Source organism: Triturus cristatus, chromosome 4_1 (genome assembly GCF_964204655.1).
Source record: "Triturus cristatus chromosome 4_1, aTriCri1.1, whole genome shotgun sequence".
Lineage (NCBI taxonomy): Eukaryota > Metazoa > Chordata > Amphibia > Caudata > Salamandridae > Triturus > Triturus cristatus.
Genome location: NC_140585.1, coordinates 1,275,480,105 through 1,275,505,241, shown reverse-complemented (window position 1 = coordinate 1,275,505,241; position 25,137 = coordinate 1,275,480,105).

Sequence of the window (25,137 nt, the reverse complement as noted above, 5' to 3'; positions counted from 1 at the left end):
AATAGATTGGAAGTAGATGGCATTGGTACGGAAATCTGAGAAAGCTCCAACCCGGATATTGGGCTCCTCATCCCCTGCATAGCAGACGAGGTCTGACAACAGGGAACTAAAGAATGTATTAAAAATATCTATTACTTTATCCTGGAAAGCTAGTGTGATGTTATCGCAAAGAATCTGACTGCCTTCAATTTTTTCGCAGTCGCTAAAGTTAGTGAGTTTTTTTATCATGGCGAACAGTTCTTTATTGGAATTTTTAGCTGAGATAATATTCTGCGAAAAAAGGCAGATTTTTCATCAGGATCTGGGACATATATTTCGCTATTTTTTGTTTTTATTTAGTTTTTTCTAAGGGGTCGCAGTTAAGCCTCCAAAGACACTAGTGACGTCTAAACAGCTGCTTCAAATCTCTAAGATTCTGGGAGAACCACGGTTGAGATGGTGTTAATCTCTTAGTGAGGAGGGGTCTACTAGGGGCCAATTGATCTAAAGCTAAGGTGAGCCAAGCATTGTAATCAGAAAAATACTGCTTTCTCGAGATCTTAGGGATAGATGATTGCATTTTACTTTCCAATTTAGCAGCCTTAATTTTATGCCGACGACAGAGTTTAACCAAGCTGATATTGGGTTTATTGGCAGGCTTTGAAGTGAGGCCAATCATTACTGTGGTGTGATCTGACCAAGTTAACGGTAACTACCCCAAAAAGACTAATGCGGAGTTGTCAGAGAAAATACCATCTAAAGTATTTGAACAAATGAGAAGAGGGTGAAGGCTATATTACCGCACCTGACAAGTGAATAGTGTAGTTTAACATAAACTTGAATAGTGCAACGAACCGAGGAACACTTCCCTCTGAGCTCCTCAATCAGGACAAAGTCCATTCAAAATATACATGCAAAAGGGTTCAGCACTATTTAGAAAGAGTCCGTAGTGTTTAAAGGAATTTCCAAGACGTCACATTGATTTTCAAAACGAATTCTTTTCTTTATTTGATCTTTTCACAGGCATGGAATATCACAGCCTTGATAGCACAAGAAAGCCATAGCCGACGCGTTTCGTCTCCTGCAAGGAGACTTCTTCAGGGCTATAGAAAAATACATACAAAGTATATTTTAATTCCCAAAGCACCAACATATATATGTACATTTAAATATACAAACATTCTGCAGAATCGAATTTATACAAACAGTTTTTCTAACTGTACATCATGTTTACAAATGTCAATAAAGTATTCACACTAAAAGAAGAGGGCCTATATAACAAGACAAAACAGAATATGATGGCATATTGGCGCCATTATATAAATTCAAGTACCTATCATTCTAAAGTAGAATTACCATGTGTTTAGATAATGAAACTTTATAAATGAGCTCATAATAGACATATCATCTCATTGATCATTCATGTCAAGACCGATGTTCGTTTATAGACATGTGGGCCATGCTACATGAATCATAATACCAAAATTATATAAAAAAGCTATTTTATATAAAAAAGAAAAGAAAAGAGCATGTGGGCCCACATAGTGAGAAATAGGATTCAAAGAATATTGGTCCTGTCAATTTTTGCCTGATTAATAGCTAATGTGATAAACAAAAGTCTTCAGTGTTGCAAGCGCCAAAAATCTAAAGCAAATAGAAAAGAGCAAGAACCTAGTTTTTAATAGATGCATATTATTGGCTTCGATATGCATCGAAAGGAAATATTGTTAGCCATATGTCACTTACCAAACAAAAGATCTATTTCATGGAGTTTCATCAATTTAAGAAAAACGCTTGTGTAGATGGGGGCATGTATAGACCTTCAATCAGTGTAGGACAATACCTATAAAAAGATATGTAAAAGCAAATGTTTTGATATAAAAAACGGATATTCTCAAGTGTATTAATTATACCAAATACATTATTCTAACAGCCAAAATGATCAAAACCTGTTACATACAGTCCAGATTAACACTCATGAAATCCAATGCTCTAAATCAATGCCCTTAAAAGTTTATATCCAAAAAGAGTAGAGCATCAGACAATTATTTAAAATAACAAGAAACAACATCATGTCATGTTGGAGAGTGAAAATAAAATATCCTAGAACAACTCACCCAAAAAATATATATATCTCTAACTTCGTTATCAGTGGCACTCGTAAATAAGTAAAATACTAAGACGAAAACTTCTTTGAGTCTTCCGCTCCATTCAGTACCTGGAGAAGGATATGAGTAAAAAACAACAAAGCAACTAATCAGACGGCCATCTTATGATGAAAGATATTAACTGTTATCAGGTAGTTAGCCAATGGTACCGTGGCATAGTAAAGTATATCGTACTAGTTTAAAAAAGAGCACACAAGGCAAAAGTGCTAATAGCGTGTAAGCTACGAGTTCATAGTCTTTACGATAAAATTGCATCACAACATTAGCTCGTGGCGTATGAGCAATCCCCTGCATACTAAAAACCTCTATTTACGGCACAGAACATTGAATCCAGCGGCCATCTTGTAATGACAAAGCATTAGCTATTAACAATTGAATGACTAAAGTTGTACTATAACGTGAGGAGCGATATCACTGTAACCAGAGCAGAGACACAATGCAAGAATCTTAATAGCGTGTAAGCTCCAGAGTTTATAAACGTTACGATGTAATTGCGTCTCAACAATAGCGCACGGCTTCTAAAGAATCCCTTACAAAAATAACATTCTATTTGCGACACAACGTATTAAGCATATAGAACCTTACCCGAGCGGCATGGTAGCCCGTATCCTTCTTTCAACAGTCTCGAGTGATTAGCCAGAAACAAACGTTTGAGCGTATTTAAACCTTCCCGGTTCCGTGATAAGAAACACCTGACAGAGGACGACAATAGAAAACGTCCGTAAACCCAAAAAGGCACAAGTTGACGTTGCGGCCATCTTGAAACATACGATATATATAAATATCTCATCAATGTTATGCACATCGATAGCCCAAAACAGGACGCTTTAGGCAAATGGAACTGAAGGATATATGAATTCTAATTATATTATAAAAACCCATTTGTGCGAGTAAAAAAGAAGAAAAATGTCTAAATCATGTTGTTTCACGTATACTGTTAAAAAATACCAGTAAATATTCTAATGATAAAAGAAAACCATTAGCATGTCAGAAGCCACGGCAGTACAATGAAAGCAGTGCTTATTGGACAGAATAAAGACGGCTAAGTGTGCAGGAGACACAAAAATACGGCGGCCATCTTAAGACGACGTGTACTATACGAAGCCTGCTGAAGATTGAAAGTGATCAAAAGATGCTTAATAAAGCATTGAGAAACCTGTCAGTGTGTCTTGTAAACGAAATAATGGTTCACATATGAATAAAAAGGGAATATTAGATCCCACCTCTTGAGAATCAAAGAAGTGACTCATAGAATTTTTGCCTGGTATGTCGGAGCAGCCAGAAATGGAGACCTAGCATCGATCTCAAGAAACATAAGCAAATTTATGTCCATAATACCTAGAACTGTCCATTTGGGTATGACAATTCATGTAGTCAACCCAATACAATACGTGTGCGAGGATTGTTACAAACACAGATTTTATGAAGAAGAAGGACTCAAAAGTGACCAAGTCCAGTAAATTATCCAGAGAGATCAATGTAGATGATATGTCCACTTGGTAATCAAAAAATTAAGCGGACCAGAGTTATCTGTTCATGAACAGCATTCAATATAGCCAATGTTGAGTGTCCATGCAGACTTACAAAATATGGTACAATCCATACATTTTTCACATGGTTTGAAATCAACATCATATTGATGGCCTAGCTTCATTACAGGAAATAGTGTAATTCATCGTTAACATTGAGACCAAACTTATTTGACCTGAGACGGCAAATCTAGGATGCCTTTCGCTGCCTGAGTAGCAATTCTCTATTACCTCCTCTCTCTTGCATTCTAACATGATCAATGCCACAGAATGTAATGGTCTTGTCATTAGGATGGTCATGATATATGTGTAAGGCAATAGGATATTTAGAATCACAGTTTCTTATTGCTCGTACGTTTTCCTGTTTTCTCAGTTTCAAGCTACGAATGCTGCTACCAACATATACCCTGTCACAGGAGCATGTTATCATGTATACCGTGAACGTCGTATTGCAGTTGATAAAGCAATTGATTGCAAACTCCCTCGATTGTCTACTTCTAAATTTTTTGAGTTTGTTCAGACCAAATTTGCATATGGAGCAGCTTTTGCATGTATAAAAACCTAAAGGTTTTTCTGGTAACCATGTAAGATGAGTATTTTGTACAACTTTAACATAGCTAGGGCTGAGTATATCTTTAAGGGTTCTGTTTCTGCGATACACTACTTTGGGTTTGTTTGATACTATATGACCCGCAGGATTTTCAACCTTCAACAAGTTCCAATTTTTTCTTAAGATGTTGTAAATATGATTACTAAAGTTGTTATATTTAGTAATAAATAAAACCTCAGAAGGTTGTTTTTTGACACATTGTCTACTTTTGTTGCTAGTCAATAGCATCTCCTTTCTGTTCAAAGAGAGAGCTCGTTTTTCAGCATTGTTCAAACATGAATAATTATACCCTCTCTTGGAGAAATTATTTTTAATTTGGGCAATATTATTGGTGAAGTCTTTATCCATGCTACAGTTCCGTCTTGCACGTACCATTTCACCATAGGGTATTGCTTTGATTAACTCCAAGCTGTGGGATTGGCATGAATCATGTTTGCTATCTACCCATGAATACAAATTTCTACAAGCCCACCATTCCAGACTACCATGCATTTACATGCTACCTAAAATTCATAAGGGGGGCCCCTTTCCACCAGGGAGGCCCATTATCTCTGGCATTGGTGGGCCCACAGAACACATTGCCCAATATGTGGATGGTTTCCTTCAACCTATTGTAAAAAATCTACCATCTTACTTGAGGGATAGTTCAGACCTCTTGTGTAAACTAGAGGACTTCTCATGGGATTTGGATAATTTACTTTTTGTAACCATGGACGTAGAAAGTCTTTATACCTGCATTCAAATGCAGGACGGGATGAGAGCTCTTAAATATTTCTTATTCAAACGGGGCGCACAGCACCTTGAGCATACTCATATGCTGCTTGAAATGACAGAGCTGATTTTAACACACAATGCATTTCTGCATAATGATAAGTGGTTTCTTCAGATACAGGGCACCGCCATGGGCTCCAGGTTTGCTCCATCTTATGCTAATCTCTTTATGGGGTTGTATGAGGTGGAGCATGTCTGGGGCCCAGGAACCCATAGATGGAGTGACAGCATAATTTTTTATGGACGGTACATTGATGACATCATTATGATCTGGCATGGAACGGTTGAAAGTCTTAATATGTACCATGATTATTTGAATAGGAATAATTTTAATGTCAGATTAACCATCCAACACTCTGAGGTTAGTATAGAGTTTCTTGATTTAAAACTCTTCACAAGTGACACTAAGATTCATAGTGACATGTGTAAGAAAAAAACATCTTGCAATAGCTATTTGCATGCCACAAGTGCTCATCCCCAGTCTACCATCAAAGCAATACCCTATGGTGAAATGGTACGTGCAAGACGGAACTGTAGCATGGATAAAGACTTCACCAATAATATTGCCCAAATTAAAAATAATTTTTCCAAGAGAGGGTATAATTATTCATGTTTGAACAATGCTGAAAAATGAGCTCTCTCTTTGAACAGAAAGGAGATGCTATTGACTAGCAACAAAGGTAGACAATGTGTCAAAAAACAACCTTCTGAGGTTTTATTTATTACTAAATATAACAACTTTAGTAATCATATTTACAACATCTTAAGAAAAAATTGGAACTTGTTGAAGGTTGAAAATCCTGCGGGTCATATAGTATCAAACAAACCCAAAGTAGTGTATCGCAGAAACAGAACCCTTAAAGATATACTCAGCCCTAGCTATGTTAAAAATGTACAAAATACTCATCTTACATGGTTACCAGAAAAACCATTCAGTTTTTATACATGCGAAAGCTGCTCCATATGCAAATTTGGTCTGAACAAACTCAAAAAATTTAGAAGTAGACAATCGAGGGAGTTTGCAATCAATTGCTTTATCAACTGCAATACGACGTTCACGGTATACATGATAACATGCTCCTGTGACAGGGTATATGTTGGTAGCAGCATTCGTAGCTTGAAACTGCGAATTCAGGAACACGTACGAGCAATAAGAAACTGTGATTCTAAATATCCTATTGCCTTACACATATATCATGACCATCCTAATGACAAGACCATTACATTCTGTGGCATTGATCATGTTAGAATGCCAGAGAGAGGAGGTAATAGAGAATTGCTACTCAGGCAGCGAGAGGCATCCTGGATTTGCCGTCTCAGGTCAAATAAATTTGGTCTCAATGTTAACGATGAATTACACTATTTCCTGTAATGAAGCTAGGCCATCAATATGATGTTGATTTCAAACCATGTGAAAAATGTATGGATTGTACCATATTTTGTAAGTCTGCATGGACACTCAACATTGGCTATATTGAATGCTGTTCATGAACAGATAAGTCTGGTCCACTTAATTTTTTGATTACCATGTGGACATATCATCTACATTGATCTCTCTGGATGATTTACTGGATTTGGTCACTTTTGAGTCCTTCTTCTTCATAAAATCTGTGTTTTTGTAACAATCCTCGCACACGTATTGTATTGGGTTGACTACATGAATTGTCATACCCAAAAGGACAGTTCTAGGTATTATGGACATAAATTTGCTTATGTTTCTTGAGATCGATGCTAGGTCTCCATTTCTGGCTGCTCCGACATACCAGGCAAAAATTCTATGAGTCACTTCTTTGATTCTCAAGAGGTGGGATCTAATATTCCCTTTTTATTCATATGTGAACCATTATTTCGTTTACAAGACACACTGACAGGTTTCTCAATGCTTTATTAAGCATCTTTTGATCACTTTCAATCTTCAGCAGGCTTCGTATAGTACACGTCGTCTTAAGATGGCCGCCGTATTTTTGTGTCTCCTGCACACTTAGCCGTCTTATTCTGTCCAATAAGCACTGCTTTCATTGTACTGCCGTGGCTTCTGACATGCTAATGGTTTTCTTTTATCATTAGAATATTTACTGGTATTTTTTAACAGTATACGTGAAACGACATGATTTAGAAATTTTTCTTCTTTTTTACTCGCACAAATGGGTTTTTATAATATAATTAGAATTCATATATCCTTCAGTTCCATTTGCCTAAAGTGTCTTGTTTTGGGCTATCGATGTGCATAACATTGATGATATATTTATATATATCGTATGTTTCAAGATGGCCGCAACGTCAACTTGCGCCTTTTTGGGTTTACGGGCGTTTTCTATTGTCGTCCTCTGTCAGGTGTTTCTTATCACAGAACCGGGAAGGTTTAAATACGCTCAAACGTTTGTTTCTGGCTAATCACTCGAGACTGTTGAAAGAAGGATACGGGCTACCATGCCGCTCGGGTAAGGTTCTATATGCTTAATACGTTGTGTCACAAATAGAATGTTAATTTTGTAAGGGATTCTTTAGAAGCCATGCGCTATTGTTGAGATGCAATTACATCGTAATGTTTATAAACTCTGGAGCTTACACGCTATTAAGATTCTTGCATTGTGTCTCTGCTCTGGTTACAGTGATATCGCTCATCACGTTATAGTACAACTTTAGTCATTCAATTGTTAATAGCTAATGCTTTGTCATTACAAGATGGCCGCTGGATTCAATGTTCTGTGCCGTAAATAGAGGTTTTTAGTATGCAGGGGATTGCTCATACGCCACGAGCTAATGTTGTGATGCAATTTTATCGTAAAGACTATGCACTCGTAGCTTACATGCTATTAGCACTTTTGCCTTGTGTGCTCTTTTTTAAACTAGTACGATATACTTTACTATGCAACGGTACCATTGGCTAACTACCTGATAACAGTTAATATCTTTCATCATAAGATGGCCGCCTGATTAGTTGCTTTGTTGTTTTTTACTCATATCCTTCTCCAGGTACTGAATGGAGCGGAAGACTTAAAGAAGTTTTCGTCTTAGTATTTTACTTATTTACGAGTGCCACAGATAACGAAGTTAGAGATATATATATTTTTTGGGTGAGTTGTTCTAGGATATTTTATTTTCACTCTCCAACATGACATGATGTTGTTTCTTGTTATTTTAAATAATTGTCTGATGCTCTACTCTTTTTGGATATAAACTTTTAAGGGCATTGATTTAGAGCATTGGATTTCATGAGTGTTAATCTGGACTGTATGTAACAGGTTTTGATAATTTTGGCTGTTAGAATAATGTATTTGGTATAATTAATACACTTGAGAATATCCGTTTTTTATATCAAAACATTTGCTTTTACATATCTTTTTATAGGTATTGTCCTACACTGATTGAAGGTCTATACATGCCCCCATCTACACAAGCGTTTTTCTTAAATTGATGAAACTCCATGAAATAGATCTTTTGTTTGGTAAGTGACATATGGCTAACAATATTTCCTTTCGATGCATATCGAAGCCAATAATATGCATCTATTAAAAACTAGGTTCTTGCTCTTTTCTATTTGCTTTAGATTTTTGGCACTTGCAACACTGAAGACTTTTGTTTATTACATTAGCTATTAATCAGGCAAAAATTGACAGGACCAATATTCTTTGAATCCTATTTCTCACTATGTGGGCCCACATGCTCTTTTCTTTTCTTTTTTATATAAAATAGCTTTTTTATATAATTTTGGTATTATGATTCATGTAGCATGGCCCACATGTCTATAAACGAACATCGGTCTTGACATGAATGATCAATGAGATGATATGTCTATTATGAGCTCATTTATAAAGTTTCATTATCTAAACACATGGTAATTCTACTTTAGAATGATAGGTACTTGAATTTATATAATGGCGCCAATATGCCATCATATTCTGTTTTGTCTTGTTATATAGGCCCTCTTCTTTTAGTGTGAATACTTTATTGACATTTTTAAACATGATGTACAGTTAGAAAAACTGTTTGTATAAATTCGATTCTGCAGAATGTTTGTATATTTCAATGTACATATATATGTTGGTGCTTTGGGAATTAAAATATACTTTGTATGTATTTTTCTATAGCCCTGAAGAAGTCTCCTTGCAGGAGACGAAACGCGTCGGCTATGGCTTTCTTGTGCTATCAAGGCTGTGATATTCCATGCCTGTGAAAAGATCAAATAAAGAAAAGAATTTGTTTTGAAAATCAATGTGACGTCTTGGAAATTCCTTTAAACACTACGGACTCTTTCTAAATAGTGCTGAACCCTTTTGCATGTATACCATCTAAAGTATGACCGGTGGTGTGTGAGGGAGCACTAACCAGTTGGGGTAAGCCAAGGCTGTTCATAAGGTCAATCAGCTTTAGAGTCTCTATCCTCCGGATTCTCCAGATAGAAACTGAAATCTCCGAGGACAGTAAAATCAGCAAAATGGACCTTATACTCCAGCAGGTGGCCAATAATGTCAAGAAAAATAGCTCTTGATCATGGGGGTTGATAAATTAATAGCCCATTAAAAGAGATATGATCATTAAAAGTACATTTAGAAGTTAAGACCTCAAGGTCATTGGAGAAGCAGACGTCCGAGCATGTACACAAAAGATATTTTTTATAAACGAGTGCTAACCCGCCGCCTTTCTTTCCTTCTCTGCCCAATCTAAGCAATGAGTATTCGGCAGGAATGGCTACAGCTAAATCTGGACCAGAACTGTCATCAGTCCAAGTCGCTGTAATAAAGACTAGCTCCGTTTAATATGTTTGTAAAAATTCAAAGAACTCTAGTTTATTTTTGACGAGTGATCTGGAAATAATAAATGAGCAGCTTAATATAAGGTAACAATATAATCCACATTTGTAATAATAATAATCCAAATTTGTAAAGCGCGAACAATCACCCGTAAGGGTCTCTAGGCGCTGGGGGCCGTCGGGAAGATTAAGCAAGCTATTGCCCAGAGTCACATGGTGCTGGGCTAACCTGCCGCCGGCGATCGAACCGTGATCCCCAGGGGTTGCCTTCTCATGAATAGGCATCACAGTTTTCATAACTGAGCTTCTATCCTGAGGGGTAAAACCTAGTCGGCAATTGGAACAGATCCAATCATGTTCCGTGTTCAAAGGATCTAGAAGGGCACAGCACAGGTTCTTACCGGTGGGCTGCAGAGCAAGAAAGTGGCTCCCAGGAGTAGGAGCGTGATATCCCAGGATCTGGCTGCTAACGAGCAGCGTGGGTGGCGCTGAGCGCCACCCAATGCGGACAGGTGCAGATGAGCTTGAACTTGGTGTGCCTTTGTTGCACCAACAGCGCGTCCTCTGCGAGCATCTGCGATTGCGGACACGCTATATATCTGTTTTAGTAGCCAAACATCCGGGACCAGAGGAAGGGAAAAGGGGCCTGTCCAAGCACTCTCTTGGCAATGAAAGTGAAGGTAAAAGAAAAAAGCAAACCGGAGTTCAGCTACTCCTTATGAAGAAAGGCAAGCTCCCTTGCCAGACTGCAAATACTGGAAAATTAAGCCAAACTAAATTAACAGGGAGAAAATGCTGAATCACATAAAAGTATTAAAATAGCGAGCAAGGGAGCCAGGCACCTCCCAGAAAAGGTTGTGTTCTAGCAGGTACAAGGAAAGAAAAGTGGATCCATTAGAAGGAGTGTACCTTCTGTGTTAGACTGCACGGACGCGCTATCAGGCGCGGTGCGTCCATTGGGGCGTGGGGGCGTTGCCCCACACCCCCGCGCACCTGCCCGCGCCCACAGCTCCCTCGGTGTCTCTGAACTTAGTTTACTTAAGTTCAGAGACGCCGAGGGTGGGGAGAACTCAACTGACAATGCATGTCAGTCAGCATGACGTCGGACCGTGGGCGGTCCGGCGTCATGTTGACTGACAGGCATTGTCAGACCAGGCAGCACTGCAGCACAAGTGCGCATGAGTGGGCATGGTGAGCTAGTTGTTTCCTGTTCAGTAAATACTGCTGCTCGATTAACCTGTTAATGGCAAAGCCTTGTCCCAGTGCACACAGTGAAAGTTTTAAAGTCCTGGGTTGAAGCCCTGGTGGGCATGCAACTGTACAGAGCTTGCTTAAATGGCCATATCGTTTAAGTGTGAGAATCTGTCAACTTAAATTGCTTCTGGTATGCATTTTTGTTTTTACATGGAGTAGACGTCAGTTGGGTTTGCTTGGCTTTACCGTGATCTTTACGTGTTTTCCAAAGAGATCCTTTTTGTTTGAAATATATAAGGCCGCATGCCACTCTCAAAACATTTGTAGTTGTAAGACACATTTGAATGCTAAGAAGTGTTGCCCCGGAGGCGTTGGTGGTCCTTTCAGAGGGCATGGATTACAGGGCGTGTAGTGCGAGGTGGTAGCAATAACTGCGGGGCACATATTAGAGTAAGAATTTGGAGACTGGGGTGAGGCACGGAATGGCTGAAATTAAAAAGTACGGTGTTTTTGGATGGACACCGGCTGACCTGGACTAGAGGGTTTCAGACGTAGGGGATTTTGCGCTCCACCACACATTTTACGCCCACCACTTTCAAATGTCACCAGCCGCCCCTGCGCGCTATATGTCTGTTTAAGTAGCCCAACATCTGCGACCACGGGAAGGGAAAAGGGGTGTGTCCAGGCACTCACTCAGCAATGAAAGTAAAGGTAAAAGAAACAAGCATTTGTAATGCAATAGGTCTCGCACTTGCGAATTTTTAAGCTATTTGCATTGTAAATGACAATGCCTTTTATTTATCTGTTTTCAAAACCAACACATAGATAAAAGGTTTGTCATTAACAATGCCAATAGCTCAAACTCTCGCAAATGCGAGACCTATTGCATTACATTTTTATACGTAATGAATATCTAGCCAACGGTTTCACTTTTCTTTTTTTTTTGCAGAGTTTTATATAGCGCGAAATTGACCCGAATCCAACCAGGTATCCGAGCGCTTTACATAGCACCAGTTACGTTACATGAGGACATGCATTCATTTTTTGTTAGGCACTTCATTAGCAGTAGAACAAAAAAAAAAAAAGATAGTCAACCTTTGTGAAGGAACTTACACTGCGCAGCAACACATGTTGCTGAGATTTTAGTAACTTTTGTTCCGTTTGAGCTAGAAATTATTTTTTGTTAAATCCTGCCGATAATGAAGCAGATGATGGATTGTGTGGCAAATGCTACGAAATTCATAATTATGTGGAAAATGCAACGGCCGTAGAAATACAGCAGCCCTGACTACAATGCAACTGTATCCCCACTTGCTTGCTGACTTCCTAGCGATGCATACATGTGCAATGTGGTCCGTGACTTGCTGTTGCCCCATGGGGTGTGCTTAACCATGTGGAATAACGGCTGGCACTTCCATAAGGAGGGATAAGGTACCACAAATAGGTGGTGCTAAATTACAAACAGACAAGTTGCCTCTAATCTCATAATTATTTTTCGTCCGGAATTCCAAAAACTCCTTGCACTGGTCCAAAGCACATCCCATGTACATTAAAGTACTTCTTAGAGAGTTTGTATAGATGCAAAGCTATGTTTAGAACACAGTTGTGCGTAATGGAAAGTGGCTCATCCCGCTCCGTAACACAGAGCTTGTTAAATGAAATCACCAGTGGTGTCAGGTCAGCAGGGGTGTTATTGGTGTGGAAAGGATGTCGTGTATTTGTACCAGAGAGCACTGGCCTCCGAGACGCTCTTCTCAGACTCAGCTATGGTGCTTAGGGATGTGGGGCTCAGGCTAGTCCAAAGGTGTGATGGTGGAAGGGGGGGGGGGGGGGAGACTGCAGTGGTGTGTGCCACCAGTTACTCCAGGGACGTGGACTGGGTGTGTCGGAAGTGGGCTAAGGCTAGCTCAGTGATGAACACTGTCCTTACCTGAAGCCAGGGACAACAGGGCCAGCAGCAGCCCCGGTATGCTACCATCGTGCTCTGCGCGCCTCTTCAGACGAGTGTGTGCGCGTGAAGGATTGAATTTGCGACATGAATTTAAAGGTGTGTTCATTAGGCAGCAAGAGGTCACTCAGTGCGGGTGCAGCTCTGTCGCGCAGCTAGGGTGACCAACCGTCCGTAAATTTCACTGACAGTCCGTAATTTTGGCCGTCTGTCGGTTGTCCGTGAAGGATTCTTTAACGGACGCCATTTGTCCGTAATTTTAACCAGGCACCGGTCGCACCACCCTAAAACCGGCACAGCTTCCACCCACCTCCCTTCTTGCCTCCGATGCTGTTGCGGTGGGGTGTAACAGACTCCAATGCAGTACCAAAGCTCAGATACCCAGCAGCATTGGAGAGGCACAGTGGGATGGCAACCCTCACACCTTCAGCCCTTGATGAACTGTTAAGAGGTGCTTGAAGGTGACTGAGAGGGAGGGGCTGCAGCTTCAGGCGCAGGGGCATCTATTCAGATGCAAACTGCCCTGAATGTGTCATGTCTCTGCAATTTAGAGGGGTCTCACACATTTCCTTTCTACCCAGGGCCCCAAACATCATAGATATGGCCCTGATTATACTGGGGCAGCACGTGTTTCTCTTCACAGAGCTTAATTACTGTCACTAAATTGTAAGCAAACCTCGGTTCTAAAAACATGCAGTCTATAATGTAATAAAAGAAAGAAATTGCACAATCGCACCGACACTGATTAACAAAGTATGGAGGACAATCAGTTAAATCAGTTCTCTTGGAGTATCTCCTTTAAGTACTATACATCACAGTGGGGGATGGCAAAACTAACATTTTGGAAAGAGAACCTGTCTTCTCGTTGTCTTGTCCAGGAGGGGGTGAGGACCCCTACCCCACCCTGGAGGGGCCAAGATCATACTTGAATACTGCATGCCCACCCCTGTGCCCACCCTGGTGGATCCTGTTCCCCGTCTTGTGATGGCTCCTGCCCTCCCCCCCCTAGTGATGGCTCCTGTCCCCCCTGTGGTGGATCCTGTCTCCGCCCTGGGTGGCTTCTGCCCCAGTCCTGGAATGGCTCCTGTGGCGGCGAGGGTGAAGTTCTTGATTGGCCTCTTCTCAAAAAGGCTCAGCTCAAAATTAATATGAAAAGGTGGGCGAGTGAGTAAGTGAAGGGATGGGTGGATGGCCGGATGAATTAGTGAAAGGGTGTAGGGATGATTGAAAGATTGAATAGGTGGAGAATGAGAGAGGATGGATGGATGGATGGATTGATGAGTGAGTGGAAGGATGGATGAGAGGAAAGGTAAATAGCTGGATGTATGGGTGGAAGGGTAGCTGGATGGGTAAAAGGGTGGATGGATGAGTGAAAAGGTGGATGATGAGTGAGTGGGTGGGTGGATGGATGAGCGAAATGATGGATGGATTGATGAATTGATAAGTGCAAGGGTGAATGGATGGACGAATGAGTGAAAGGGTGGATGTAAGGATGGATGAGTGAGTGAAAGGGAGGGTAGATGGACAAAAGGATGAATAGATGAGTGAAGGAGTGAAAGGATAGATGGATGAGAGAAAGGATGGATGAGTGATGGGGTCAATGGATGGATTAATGAGTGGATGAGTAGATGGATGGGTGGGTGGATGGATGGAAGGAAGGATGGCTAAGTGAAAGGGTCGATGGAGAGAGAAAGGGAGGATGGATGGATGACTGAAAGGGTGGATGGGTGGAAGGATGAGTGACTGGGTGACTGGGTGGATGGATGATTGAATGGATGGATGGGTAGAAGAGTGGATGGATGAGTGTGCAGATGATAGGGTGAAAGGGTGGATGGATGATGGATGGATGAGTGAAAGGATGGATGGAGGGATGGATGAGTGAAATGATAGATGGAAGGATACATGATGGATAGGTTTGCAAATGGTTGAATATGTGGGCTTACTTATATACTATTGCACGACCTCCTCTGATGTGTCTATAAAACGTATCTATTGTCCTGAAGTTTTGTCCTGAATTTTGGCCTCCTGTCCTGAATTTGTGTCCTGAATTTTGACCCTTTGTCCTGAATTTTTACACTCACTGTCCTGAATTTGCACCAATGCCAGTTGGTCACCCTAGTCGTGCACCTCAGGTCCGGCCTGCAGCAGCCACTGCTATTTCAGGATCAGAGCCACACAGAGTTCTGGCAATGCACCTCTAGCCTAACCAACCACACCGCTCGCTGTTCCATTAGAGAAACAAGAAGCGGCCACCATTGCCGAAGCCGATGTCCCGTGAGTGCTATATGGGGGCAGCCGTTATTAAAGTGAAAGCGTGCAAGGCACACTAGAAATATAACATGAGTGCTATATGTTTTGCTGATAAAGCACAGTGTGCTGTGCTCACCAGGGCATAGCATGTGCATGAGTGGCGTGCCGGGCTGTGCAAAAGTAAAGAAAAACACATGGCTGCTTAAATAGAAAGCAACTAATGTAAAAAAGAGATCTCACAAAATAAGGCTGTTCCTTGTGCCCTTCATTTTCCAGAAACACAACACACTTAATTATCAACCACATATTCCAAAGTCATCACAAGCGAGACATTTCTCACTTGATCGCCTTGCAATTCCCATCCAGACCCACAACAACCTCGGGCCAAATCCCTTCAGGAAAACATGCAACAATAAAAAATAAAAAAAACTCTAAACACGAAATCCGTGCTTAACTGAGCCCCAAGCAACCCACCCAGCCAGAGGCTCCTATTCCAACAGCAAGAGGTTGAATGTGGGATGACCGACGACGTCCCCACAGGGGACCCTCATAAGAGGGCGGCCCCTTTAGTGCCACAGGATGGCACACTGTACAGCCTAGTGTCCGGAGACCCCTTTGGGGTCCCGCTCGTCACTTCCGGCCGAGAAAGGGAGAGGTATAAGTTCCTACCCTGCCCACCTGGTGGCCTCTTTGAACCCCACCCTGACGCCATTTGGTAGCTGCTGCATCGAGGTTGCATCGGAACACGAGGCTAGTGCATTGCGGGCCTTGTCTCACCCCCCCTCCTCCCCGGCCCAAGCAGGGGCCCCACCACGCGGGCATCAGGACGGGGGTCGGGGTGGGAAGGGTTGTGGTCCTGCTGGCAGCAGCTGCCTCAGGCCTTGTCGGCAAGGCCGCTGGCACGCTCTCGGGGGTAGTGCCTTCTTTCCGGGCCTCCCCACCATCCCCCGCGACGAGGTCACGGCTCTCTGTTGGGGGCTTGGCCTCCCCCCACCCCCACACCGCGAGCTGGTCACGGGGTACAGCAGGCCCCTGCCCCCCACCGGGGTGCTACGGGCCAAGCAGGGTGGATAGGTTTTTGTTATGCTCCGAGGCTAGCGGAAGGGCCCATTTGTTGAGGGCATGTCGGCCAGGGAGACCGAGGCCTGGGGGGGACGTGGGGAGGACATCGAGCACTCATGCACCCTCCTCCCCGAGTTGTGTGGGTTGACCCATGTAGAACATGAGAAGCAGGGCAGGGTGGGATCAGGGTGCTCCCATCCAGGTACGGGGCAGCGGGGCCAGGCCCTGGTGAAAGAGTGCTTATGGGGCAAATTGGGATTTGCAGGGTGGGTCGTCAGGGGCCGAGGTCTGCACGCTCGCCCACAGCAGGGCCAGAGGGTTGCTGGTGCGGGGTTAACTGCCCTCGTTACGCACGGTGGCGCTTCTATGTGATTACTTGCTCAGAGGTGCCGCATCTTATGCCCGGCCCTCGGGGCCAATTTAAATCTTCCCGGCTGCCCCCCGCTTCTGACCCAGCATCAGGGGGTGTGGGTCAGCGTGATTGCAGGTTTGATCGCTCCGGCCAGGTCGCAGGCCACCTTCTTTCATCGGTCCTCGGCCGTGGGGCTGTGTCACAGGACACGGCACCGCCCCCCAGCTGGCGGGGGTTTGTGTGGCAGGAGGCACATGGGGGTGAGATGGGGTCTAAGCACACTGCTGCCGTTTCCAGTACCCGTCTCCCCCCCTTCCAAGGAGCGGCTTGCAGCTTAGGCACACTGCTCGCCGGATTCGGTCAAAGGACCCGTGGTTTAGAAGCAGGCACGCGGGAACTCAACGTGCTATTTCCCCAGCGGGGAACGCCAGCAGGCCTCCGGGGTATCTCTGGGGTGGTCATCGGGCCTGCGTGTCGGGTAGCAAGCATGCGATGCAGGGCCCATCCCAATACAAATGGTTACTGATTTCAGCAGGGTAAGTGTCGAGTGAGAGTATAATGAGTACCGGTGGCCTATAGGTAGAGCAGCCGAATCGCACTCTCAAGGTTAGGTGTTCTATGCCCGGTGTTTCAGTATCCTCATTTAGGGGTATGAAATGGTAATGGTTTTATCTGCGGTTCCAAATGTGTTCTTATAAGGAAGGTGGGATACCACAGTCTGACACGACAATTCGCAAGCATTTCAAGCAAATGGGAATGTTACCTTCTTGCTCTGTGCTTGGTCCAGGACAGCTATGGGGTGTGCTTTCTAATGATATATTGTACAGGGCCATGGGAGTACGCCTACCCCTTACTGTCTTAACAAGTGGTGGGACACGTATGCAGTAAATGTACACAATTATGTGCATGGCTAACTTTTCTTTACTTGCAGGGGCTGTGTTCTTCGATCTTGTTCCTTGCTTCATGGGGTTCGGTGACGCAAGTGCCCGCAGCAATTACTGGGACCAAGGGTCACCAGCAGATATGCGGCAGAGCGCAAGGGGTTCCTGGACACAGGCCCTGTCCTGGAGCGCATTAAAACTCTCCTTTTTATTCCAGGTCAGAACCGGTCGTTAGGGAAGCAACGTCGCAGGCGGTTCGGCGAAAAAGGGATGAACAGCAGGAAATATGAGCAGGTAGGGGTCAAGGCTCACGCCGGCGGGTGGGAGAAGGGGAGATAGCACCGGGCCCCACTGGTGGGGCACCAGGAGCAATGTGGACGTGCGCAGAAGGGGCACTTAACTCATGCCACGGTCGCAGCTAACGTCTTCTTATTTCCCCACAGCCCCCCTAATCATCCGCGCATGCAGAGCACACATTGAAACCAGCCTGTGGGCACGTCACGACCCAGGTCCACTCCCACTACCGCTAAGGTTAGTGTTGAATGTTTGATCAGCTAAAATATAGGGGGTTGATGTTATGTCTGTCATCTTGCTGCCAAGCCCAGATTAATTTGATGTGGTGAGCGTTTCATAAATGTGCAGGGTGCCATTGCGGAGATGGTCATCCGTGTTCTCTGGGCAGTACAGCGTGATTAGATTGGCTGTGCAATCCTCACAGGTGAGGCGAGAGGTTTAATCTGCTTGGGTCAGCACCCGTTTTGGGGGATTTTGTTTGACATATTTTAGTGTCAGCAAAGATGTGGGCTCATCGTTTTAAAATGGTTTATCTTGTGTAATGAACTTGGTGCCCGTGTTCGGGAGCCTTTTTGCGCTACAGAAACAAACATGCATAATTAAGTTACCATCGCGTTGCCCAGTCCCTTTTGCTCATTTCCAGACTGCACCGGTTAATCCATTCTCTCGCGGTGTTTTCAGGTCAGAGGTCTCTGCGACAAATTAAGGCACACCGATAATTCACAGGACCGCAGGCAGTTTGCTTGTCTTCGACTCGTGCTTGGACGATGGTCGTGTCCACCTCATTGTGCTCTTATTGGTGTCACCATGGTCATACTTCCCGCACGCGCGGGCCATTGGCCATCGGACGCAAGCTGTCACAAGCCTGTGGGTAAAAGGAGTTTCTGTGCAACTCATTGCCAACCAGTAGGTTGAACAAACATCTCCATACACACAACCGTTACTGGCCCTGCTTTAGTATATTGAAGACTGCAGGGGGAGGGGCAGGTAACAGGTTCACCCCTGCCAACAAAGCTGCAGTGATACGCACTTTCCTTTTGGACCTGGCATCCTGAACTTTCGAACAGTTCGGTATGGCCGACCATGGCTATATTCTCAGCATCAAGTTACCATGTCCGGAGTGCCCTGGTGGTCCTGGTGGGAGGGGAAGACAGCAGATTGCGTCCTCCCCTTTCTCTCTAGGCTGAGGATCGAGGAACACATGATACAGTAATTAAGTTATGCTTGGCCGGCTCGGTTTCTCGTCACAGCGGGCAAAGTTGTGCAGTAACGGCCAGCGCTCCAAGACCTTAGTAGTGTAAGGAAGGTCTGTGCTTCAGGGGCTCCTAGGCAAAGAGGGGGCTCTTAGCGGGAGCCGGCTAGAAGGTGGTCTGTTTCACCACCAGCGTAAGTTTGGGCCAGTTTGGACCCACGGCATGCACGCATGTGACCGAGCTGGCGGTTACGGAAGTTTGGAGGGCTAGGCAGGACACCGGGTGGTCACTTAGTGTCCCTGGTATAATCGGCTTCTATTGGTTCAGCTGGTACAGATGGGGTTTTACATACATTTATCGGCTTCCCAGGGCGGCACTGTTGATTTCTCTTTATTTGGGGAGCGGGTTAGTGGTAATGCCCTCATTTGCTGTAGAACTTGCCTTTCATTTGAATTAAGTCATTTGATTCAATGTTAAACATAAACGCAACAGTCTCACCATGTAGAATGGAAGCTTTTTCAATATGCGATGCAACAAAGCCATAATAGTGGCTTGCATATCCTATGCAGCTAAGAAGCATTGAAAAAGCCTAAAAACAATTGCTAGTTGGAGGCGGAGTATAGTATTTGTAGGATATATCTGGAGGCAATGACAAATACCGGCCGGCGGCTCACCAAGCTAAGCACCATAAGGATATGGGAAGGACTGCTTTAGACCTCCATTTTAACTTCACATACAGCACACTGTCGAGCCTTATGAAGTTTGCCATATGCCTCCTGCAGGAAGAATGACTGCAGAGCTATTAGGGGTGGCAAGTTGGAGTGAACTGCTAAAACAGCGTGGGCCTCACAGGTTATACGATATAGGTGTCTGGGGCACCCACACGTTACCAGCGGGGGAAGCACCACACTTTTCCAGGTAATAGGACCAGCAGTCCGGGGCATCTAAGTTCAGGGTAAATAGTGGGTCTTTCTAACTCTGTATTGGATGGGCCACATTGCTGCGCTTCAAAGACAGAGGTTGAATGTCTCCTGACAAGTTCTGCATGATTTTAGTTGTTTCAACATTGGAATTGGGGCCTACAATCTCCTCGCAATTTTCAGTTATAGAAAGAAAATAACTGTAAAGCCAGCAACTATGAAGAATTGGGGGTGCCAGATATTATTTGCAGTAATATCAGGGAGCTGCGGCTATGGTCCAACAATGTGAGGTACGTGGATAACTGTCATGCTTTATCCACAGAGTAGTATACGTGTTATACAATAAGGTTTTGAACCTGCAGGGGGAAGGACTCAATCTACTTTCACCCTCCCAATACAGTCACAGTGATACACACTTTACAGTCGAACTACACAGGTGCTTGAACTATGTATATGGACGCAAACACAATTAGAACACAGGGGCCAGCTGGCGGGGAAGATTTCGGCAATAGGAGGAGCAGGCTTGTTAACTTATACTTTGTTGGATCTGAAGTATTACATGTACTTGAAAATGAACTGTCTGTTTTAATACTGCACACATTTACATAAGTTGTATCACAGCATCGCCAGTTTCTTACACTCAGACCCATTGGCATTATGGTGATGCATCAGCAATTTGCACAGATCTTTGGGCCTGCATTAGCCACACATACCTCCTCCAGTCTGACCCACACTTGACCATTCAGCTCTGGATCCACTTTACGTCTGGCAGATACAATAAAGCCTCTAACTTGTTTAATCTCATTGGACACATGTTGGTACATTAATGGCCCTGTAGGTTGTGTCTTGGCAGGAGGGCCTGCGATTGGTTTGGCTGGTTTTACTTGAAGGGTCCGGATGTGGGCAGGCAAAATCAACAGACTAAAACACGACAACAGGGGTTCACATGCAGTGGAGGGCCCTTGGCTAGGGGCACTGGTAATCTTTTACCTTAGACAGTATTTATTTAGCGGTTATTCAGGTACTAAGGTGGGGGATACCTTTTGCAGTATTTTCATGCCAGGAAGTACGTAGTGAGGAAGTAACAGTGTCCCAAGTTGCGCAACATGTATATACATTAGTATAGGGTGTGTGTTATAAGCTTCATTGGGTCCAACGAGGGGTAGGCAATCGGGGACGACTTTTACAAGAGATAAACATGAGTAGTTACTCAACACGGTGTGTTAGAAGGGATGTTGCCTAAGCAGAACTCAAAGTGGCCTTAAACGCATGATGGAGTCAATTAGTGACATGCCTAAAGGAGGTAAAACCTGTGTTAAAGGGATGGTATGCCAAGGGAGATAGCTTACATATTTCACGGAATCCCCTCAATACAACATGCCTAAAGTAAGCGGGGAATGCCCGAGTGATTGGTTGGACCTGTTATTAGTTTTATTAAAACACACCAAGTACTGCGAACTAGTGACTTTTGAACTCATATCAATGGTACTTCCAGGACACATCTCCTTCAGTACACACACCGCCAGACAGGGCTGCTCTCCCCTGGAGCAAAGGGAAGCTAAACAGAAACACCATATACGGCATAACGCCAATGTTGGGAAGCAAGAAAGATGGTGATGAAGTGGGGAGCGATGAATCTTGGTCTGCTCGCACAGGCAGGTGATTTCCGCAGGGGCTTAGCTAAGCTTGCGGCCAGGCAGTGGTCTTGTCCAACTAATGTGATAATGTTAAGGGTTGCAAGCATGCACCAAGAGATGGATCATCGAGACCATCCAGGACAGACAAAAACACTCGCTCTATAGCCAGGGAGCCAGGCATTTGCGGAAGCTGCCAGCTAACTAGTGGGTTGCGGTGCAATAAGCTGAGGGGAACATGGGGTCAGAGCATAATTTGGCTACAATGATTGAAGGATTGTTTTGGCGTTCCCACTGCTCAAGAAGGGACAAGTATTTGTTCATGTTGTTCCCCCTCTTACACGGCAGGTACACGAGGACACCCATGCTTAATGTCACATATCCCATGACAGGATAGTCACCAAGGGGGGAAATGGCCACGGACATGCCTTGTCAGGGCAGGGATAGACACTCACACTAACTGGAGGCTCTAAGGAAGATAAATGTTGGACACACAGACTGGGGTGTGCTGGGCCCAAAGCCCCTCACCAAAGCTGCGGGGGGCATCAGGCTGTCAGGTGTCTTTGAGGGACGGCCAAGGGCATTAAAGAGCCGTAGTGCGTGACACAGCATTGGCAGGGATGCAGAAGGGTCCCAGCGGATCCACCAAAGGGACTACAGCGAAACATGTGACACAGAATCTTGTAGTCCGACACCATTACTAGTGTAAGTAGCAAGGATCACAGGTGGATAGCAGGGACCGGGCATCTGTGACCAGTCGAAGGTTCAGCAAGCAGGGTAGGCTGCGTAAGTTGTCACTTCACGAAAGGGTGCAGTGTCTAATAAACGGGCACCATACACTTATTCCCTCAAACATGTTGTGACACCATTCTATGTTCGCCAGGGATCAATCGAAAAGAAATGTGAAATTGTCTGGTCAATGTGGCAAAGTAATGCAGCCTAGAAGAAGACCACGATGACCACAAGGTGCAAATTAGCAACCAGTTGGGGACAGGTGAACTTTAGTTGTCTAAATTCACCCCCCCCGGCTCCTGTGGCATGGAGCTCGGAAGGGGAAGGCGATGGAGCCTGAGTGCAGGAGGTTCATCTGCGCTATGCGTAAATTCACTGAGCAGAGGGGATTTGGCTTCATTAGACATGGGTGCTACATGCCAAATTCACAGGGTGTTTTGAGGACGATGGGGCACATCTGTCCTGTATAAGCATGGCCCTGTTCTTGCTGGATAGGGGAGAGGCCCTAGAAATAGCAGGATGTAAGTAGGAATGCCGGCCTTTATGGGGGAGCCCTGGCTGCAACGGTTGCCATACCCAGGGCTCTTCAGGAGCACAAAGGGTGCTGAGACCTAAAATCCCCAGGAAGTCTTTGTGGTGGACCATGAGGTGCAACGGCGCCCCATCTGTCCTATGGGGCAGTTGGAACCCTGTACAACCGGGGGTCGCTTGAACGCTCCGCCCCTCGTAGGGGGGGGCATGAGTAAGGAGGTGGACTGACGGTTCACCAGAATAGGGAGGGGCTATCCCCTCACCGTAACCGCTAAGCACCGATTGGCTAAGGCCACGATGCAAGTTGGCCCATCAGGTGGTAGGCCGCGAGGGGCGGCTTGCCTTTGGATCGCCTGTAAGATAACCCACCATGTTGGCATATTTGGTATGCTAATAAACCTGCAGTAATTTTCTCCACCAAAAAGTTGTCTTGTCTGATTATTTATGTTATCTGTATGTTGCTGCGTGAGGGCTGGTGAGTGTGGCCGATATTGGCACTATGTGGGCTGACCGACTACGTCCCCACAGGGGACCCTCTTAAGAGGGCGGCCCCTTTAGTGCCACAGGATGGCACACTGGACAGCCTAGTGACCGGAGACCCCTTCGGGGTCCCGCTTGTCACTTCCGGCCGAGGTGGGGGAAGGGGAGAGGTATAAGTTCCTCCCCCGCCCACTTGGCTGCCTCTTTGTCCCTCACCCTGACGCCGTTTCCCTCCCTACCGCTTACCTGGCGTAATCAGGGTGGGGGAAGGAATTTCAAATCTTTTTATGTGTTTTGCAGGTGGAGTTACAGGGCGATCTAGAGGCAGAAAGGTACTCAGGGGTACCCTCTTCAGAAGCACAAAGGGTGCTGAGGCCTAATATCCCCAGGAAGTCTTTGCGGTGGACCCTGAGGTGCGACGGCGCCCCGTCTGTCCTACGGGCGGTTGGAAACCTGTACAACTGGGGGTCGCTTGAACGCTCCACCCCTCGTAGGGGGAGCGAGAGTAAGGAGGTGGACCGACGGTTCACTGGAAGTGGGAGGGGCTATCCCCTCACCACAACCGCTAAGCACCGATTGGCTAAGGCCACGATACAAGTTGGCCCATCAGGTGGTAGGCCGCGATGGGCGGCTTGCCTTTGGATCGCCTGTAAGATAACCCACCATGTTGGCATGTTTGGTATGGTAATAAACCTGCAGCAATTTTCCACACCAAAAAGTTGTCTTGTCTGATTATTTATGTTACCTTGATGTTGCTGCATGAGGGCTGGTGAGTGTGGCCGATATTGGCACTATGCTATTTTCAGGATATTAGAATTCCTGGAGAAGCTTTTACCAGGACGCTGGCTCAAAAAGGCACACTGAGTGAAGTGTGCCCCAGGTACTGATTTCTTGCCCTCCTTGAAAATAGCGGCTGCAGCAAGAGTAGCCTCTCTGGCAGGCTACCCTGGCATTGTGTCTGCACCGTCGCTCACACAGTTCTTACAGCTGCTGAATACCGTGCCGTACTAGTCGCTGTAGCAGTCTCTGCAACTTCTGCACACGTAGTGGTAACATGCCGGTCCCAGGCCACGTGAGAGCTGCTTCTGTTACAGCACCCGCTCATCGCGGTTCTGACCTACAGCGAAGAAAGAGCTGCAGCCATCCATGAAGCAAGGAGGAAGCATATATTTTAAAGACAAAGCGTATCGTCAATTTCGGGTGCGCAGTGGCATAAAGCAAGTAATGAACATGCACACAACCATCGGGGTTCTGACCCACAGCGATGAAAGCACTGCAGCCGTCCATGAAGCAAGGAGGAAGCATATATTTTAAAGACAAAGCGTATCGTCCATTTCGGGCGCGCAGTGGCATAAAGCATGTAATGAAAAGGTATCACGCGCAGCAGTGGCAGTAAAGCAGCATAGCATGTGCAGGAGTGCCACGCTGTGCAAAAGTAAAGAAAAGCACGTGGTTGCTTAAAGAACAAGCACTCGCCATTGCGGGTAGGCAGGGGGCCATCTGTTTTCACTCAGCCATGTCTATATTTGCTCCGCGCTTTCACTTTCACTTTAAGTGAAAGCATGACGCAAAAATAAACACGCGGCTGAGTGAAAACAGATGGCCCGACAAAGATAAGAAAATGCTTTGCGACAGCCGCAAAGCAGACGAGCCAGTCTGGATGGGCCGGACAAAAATGCGAAAGGGCAGCAACAAAAATATCTCATTTCCCATGGCAGGCCACCATTTAGCATAAACGGTGACGCCAGCCAATGAAAATGTCTAAACTGGGGTGGCGTAGTGGGCAAAAGAATGATGGATTTAACCCAGATCTCTTGACTGGGGGAGAATGTCTGCATTGTCAGCATTCCGTCCAT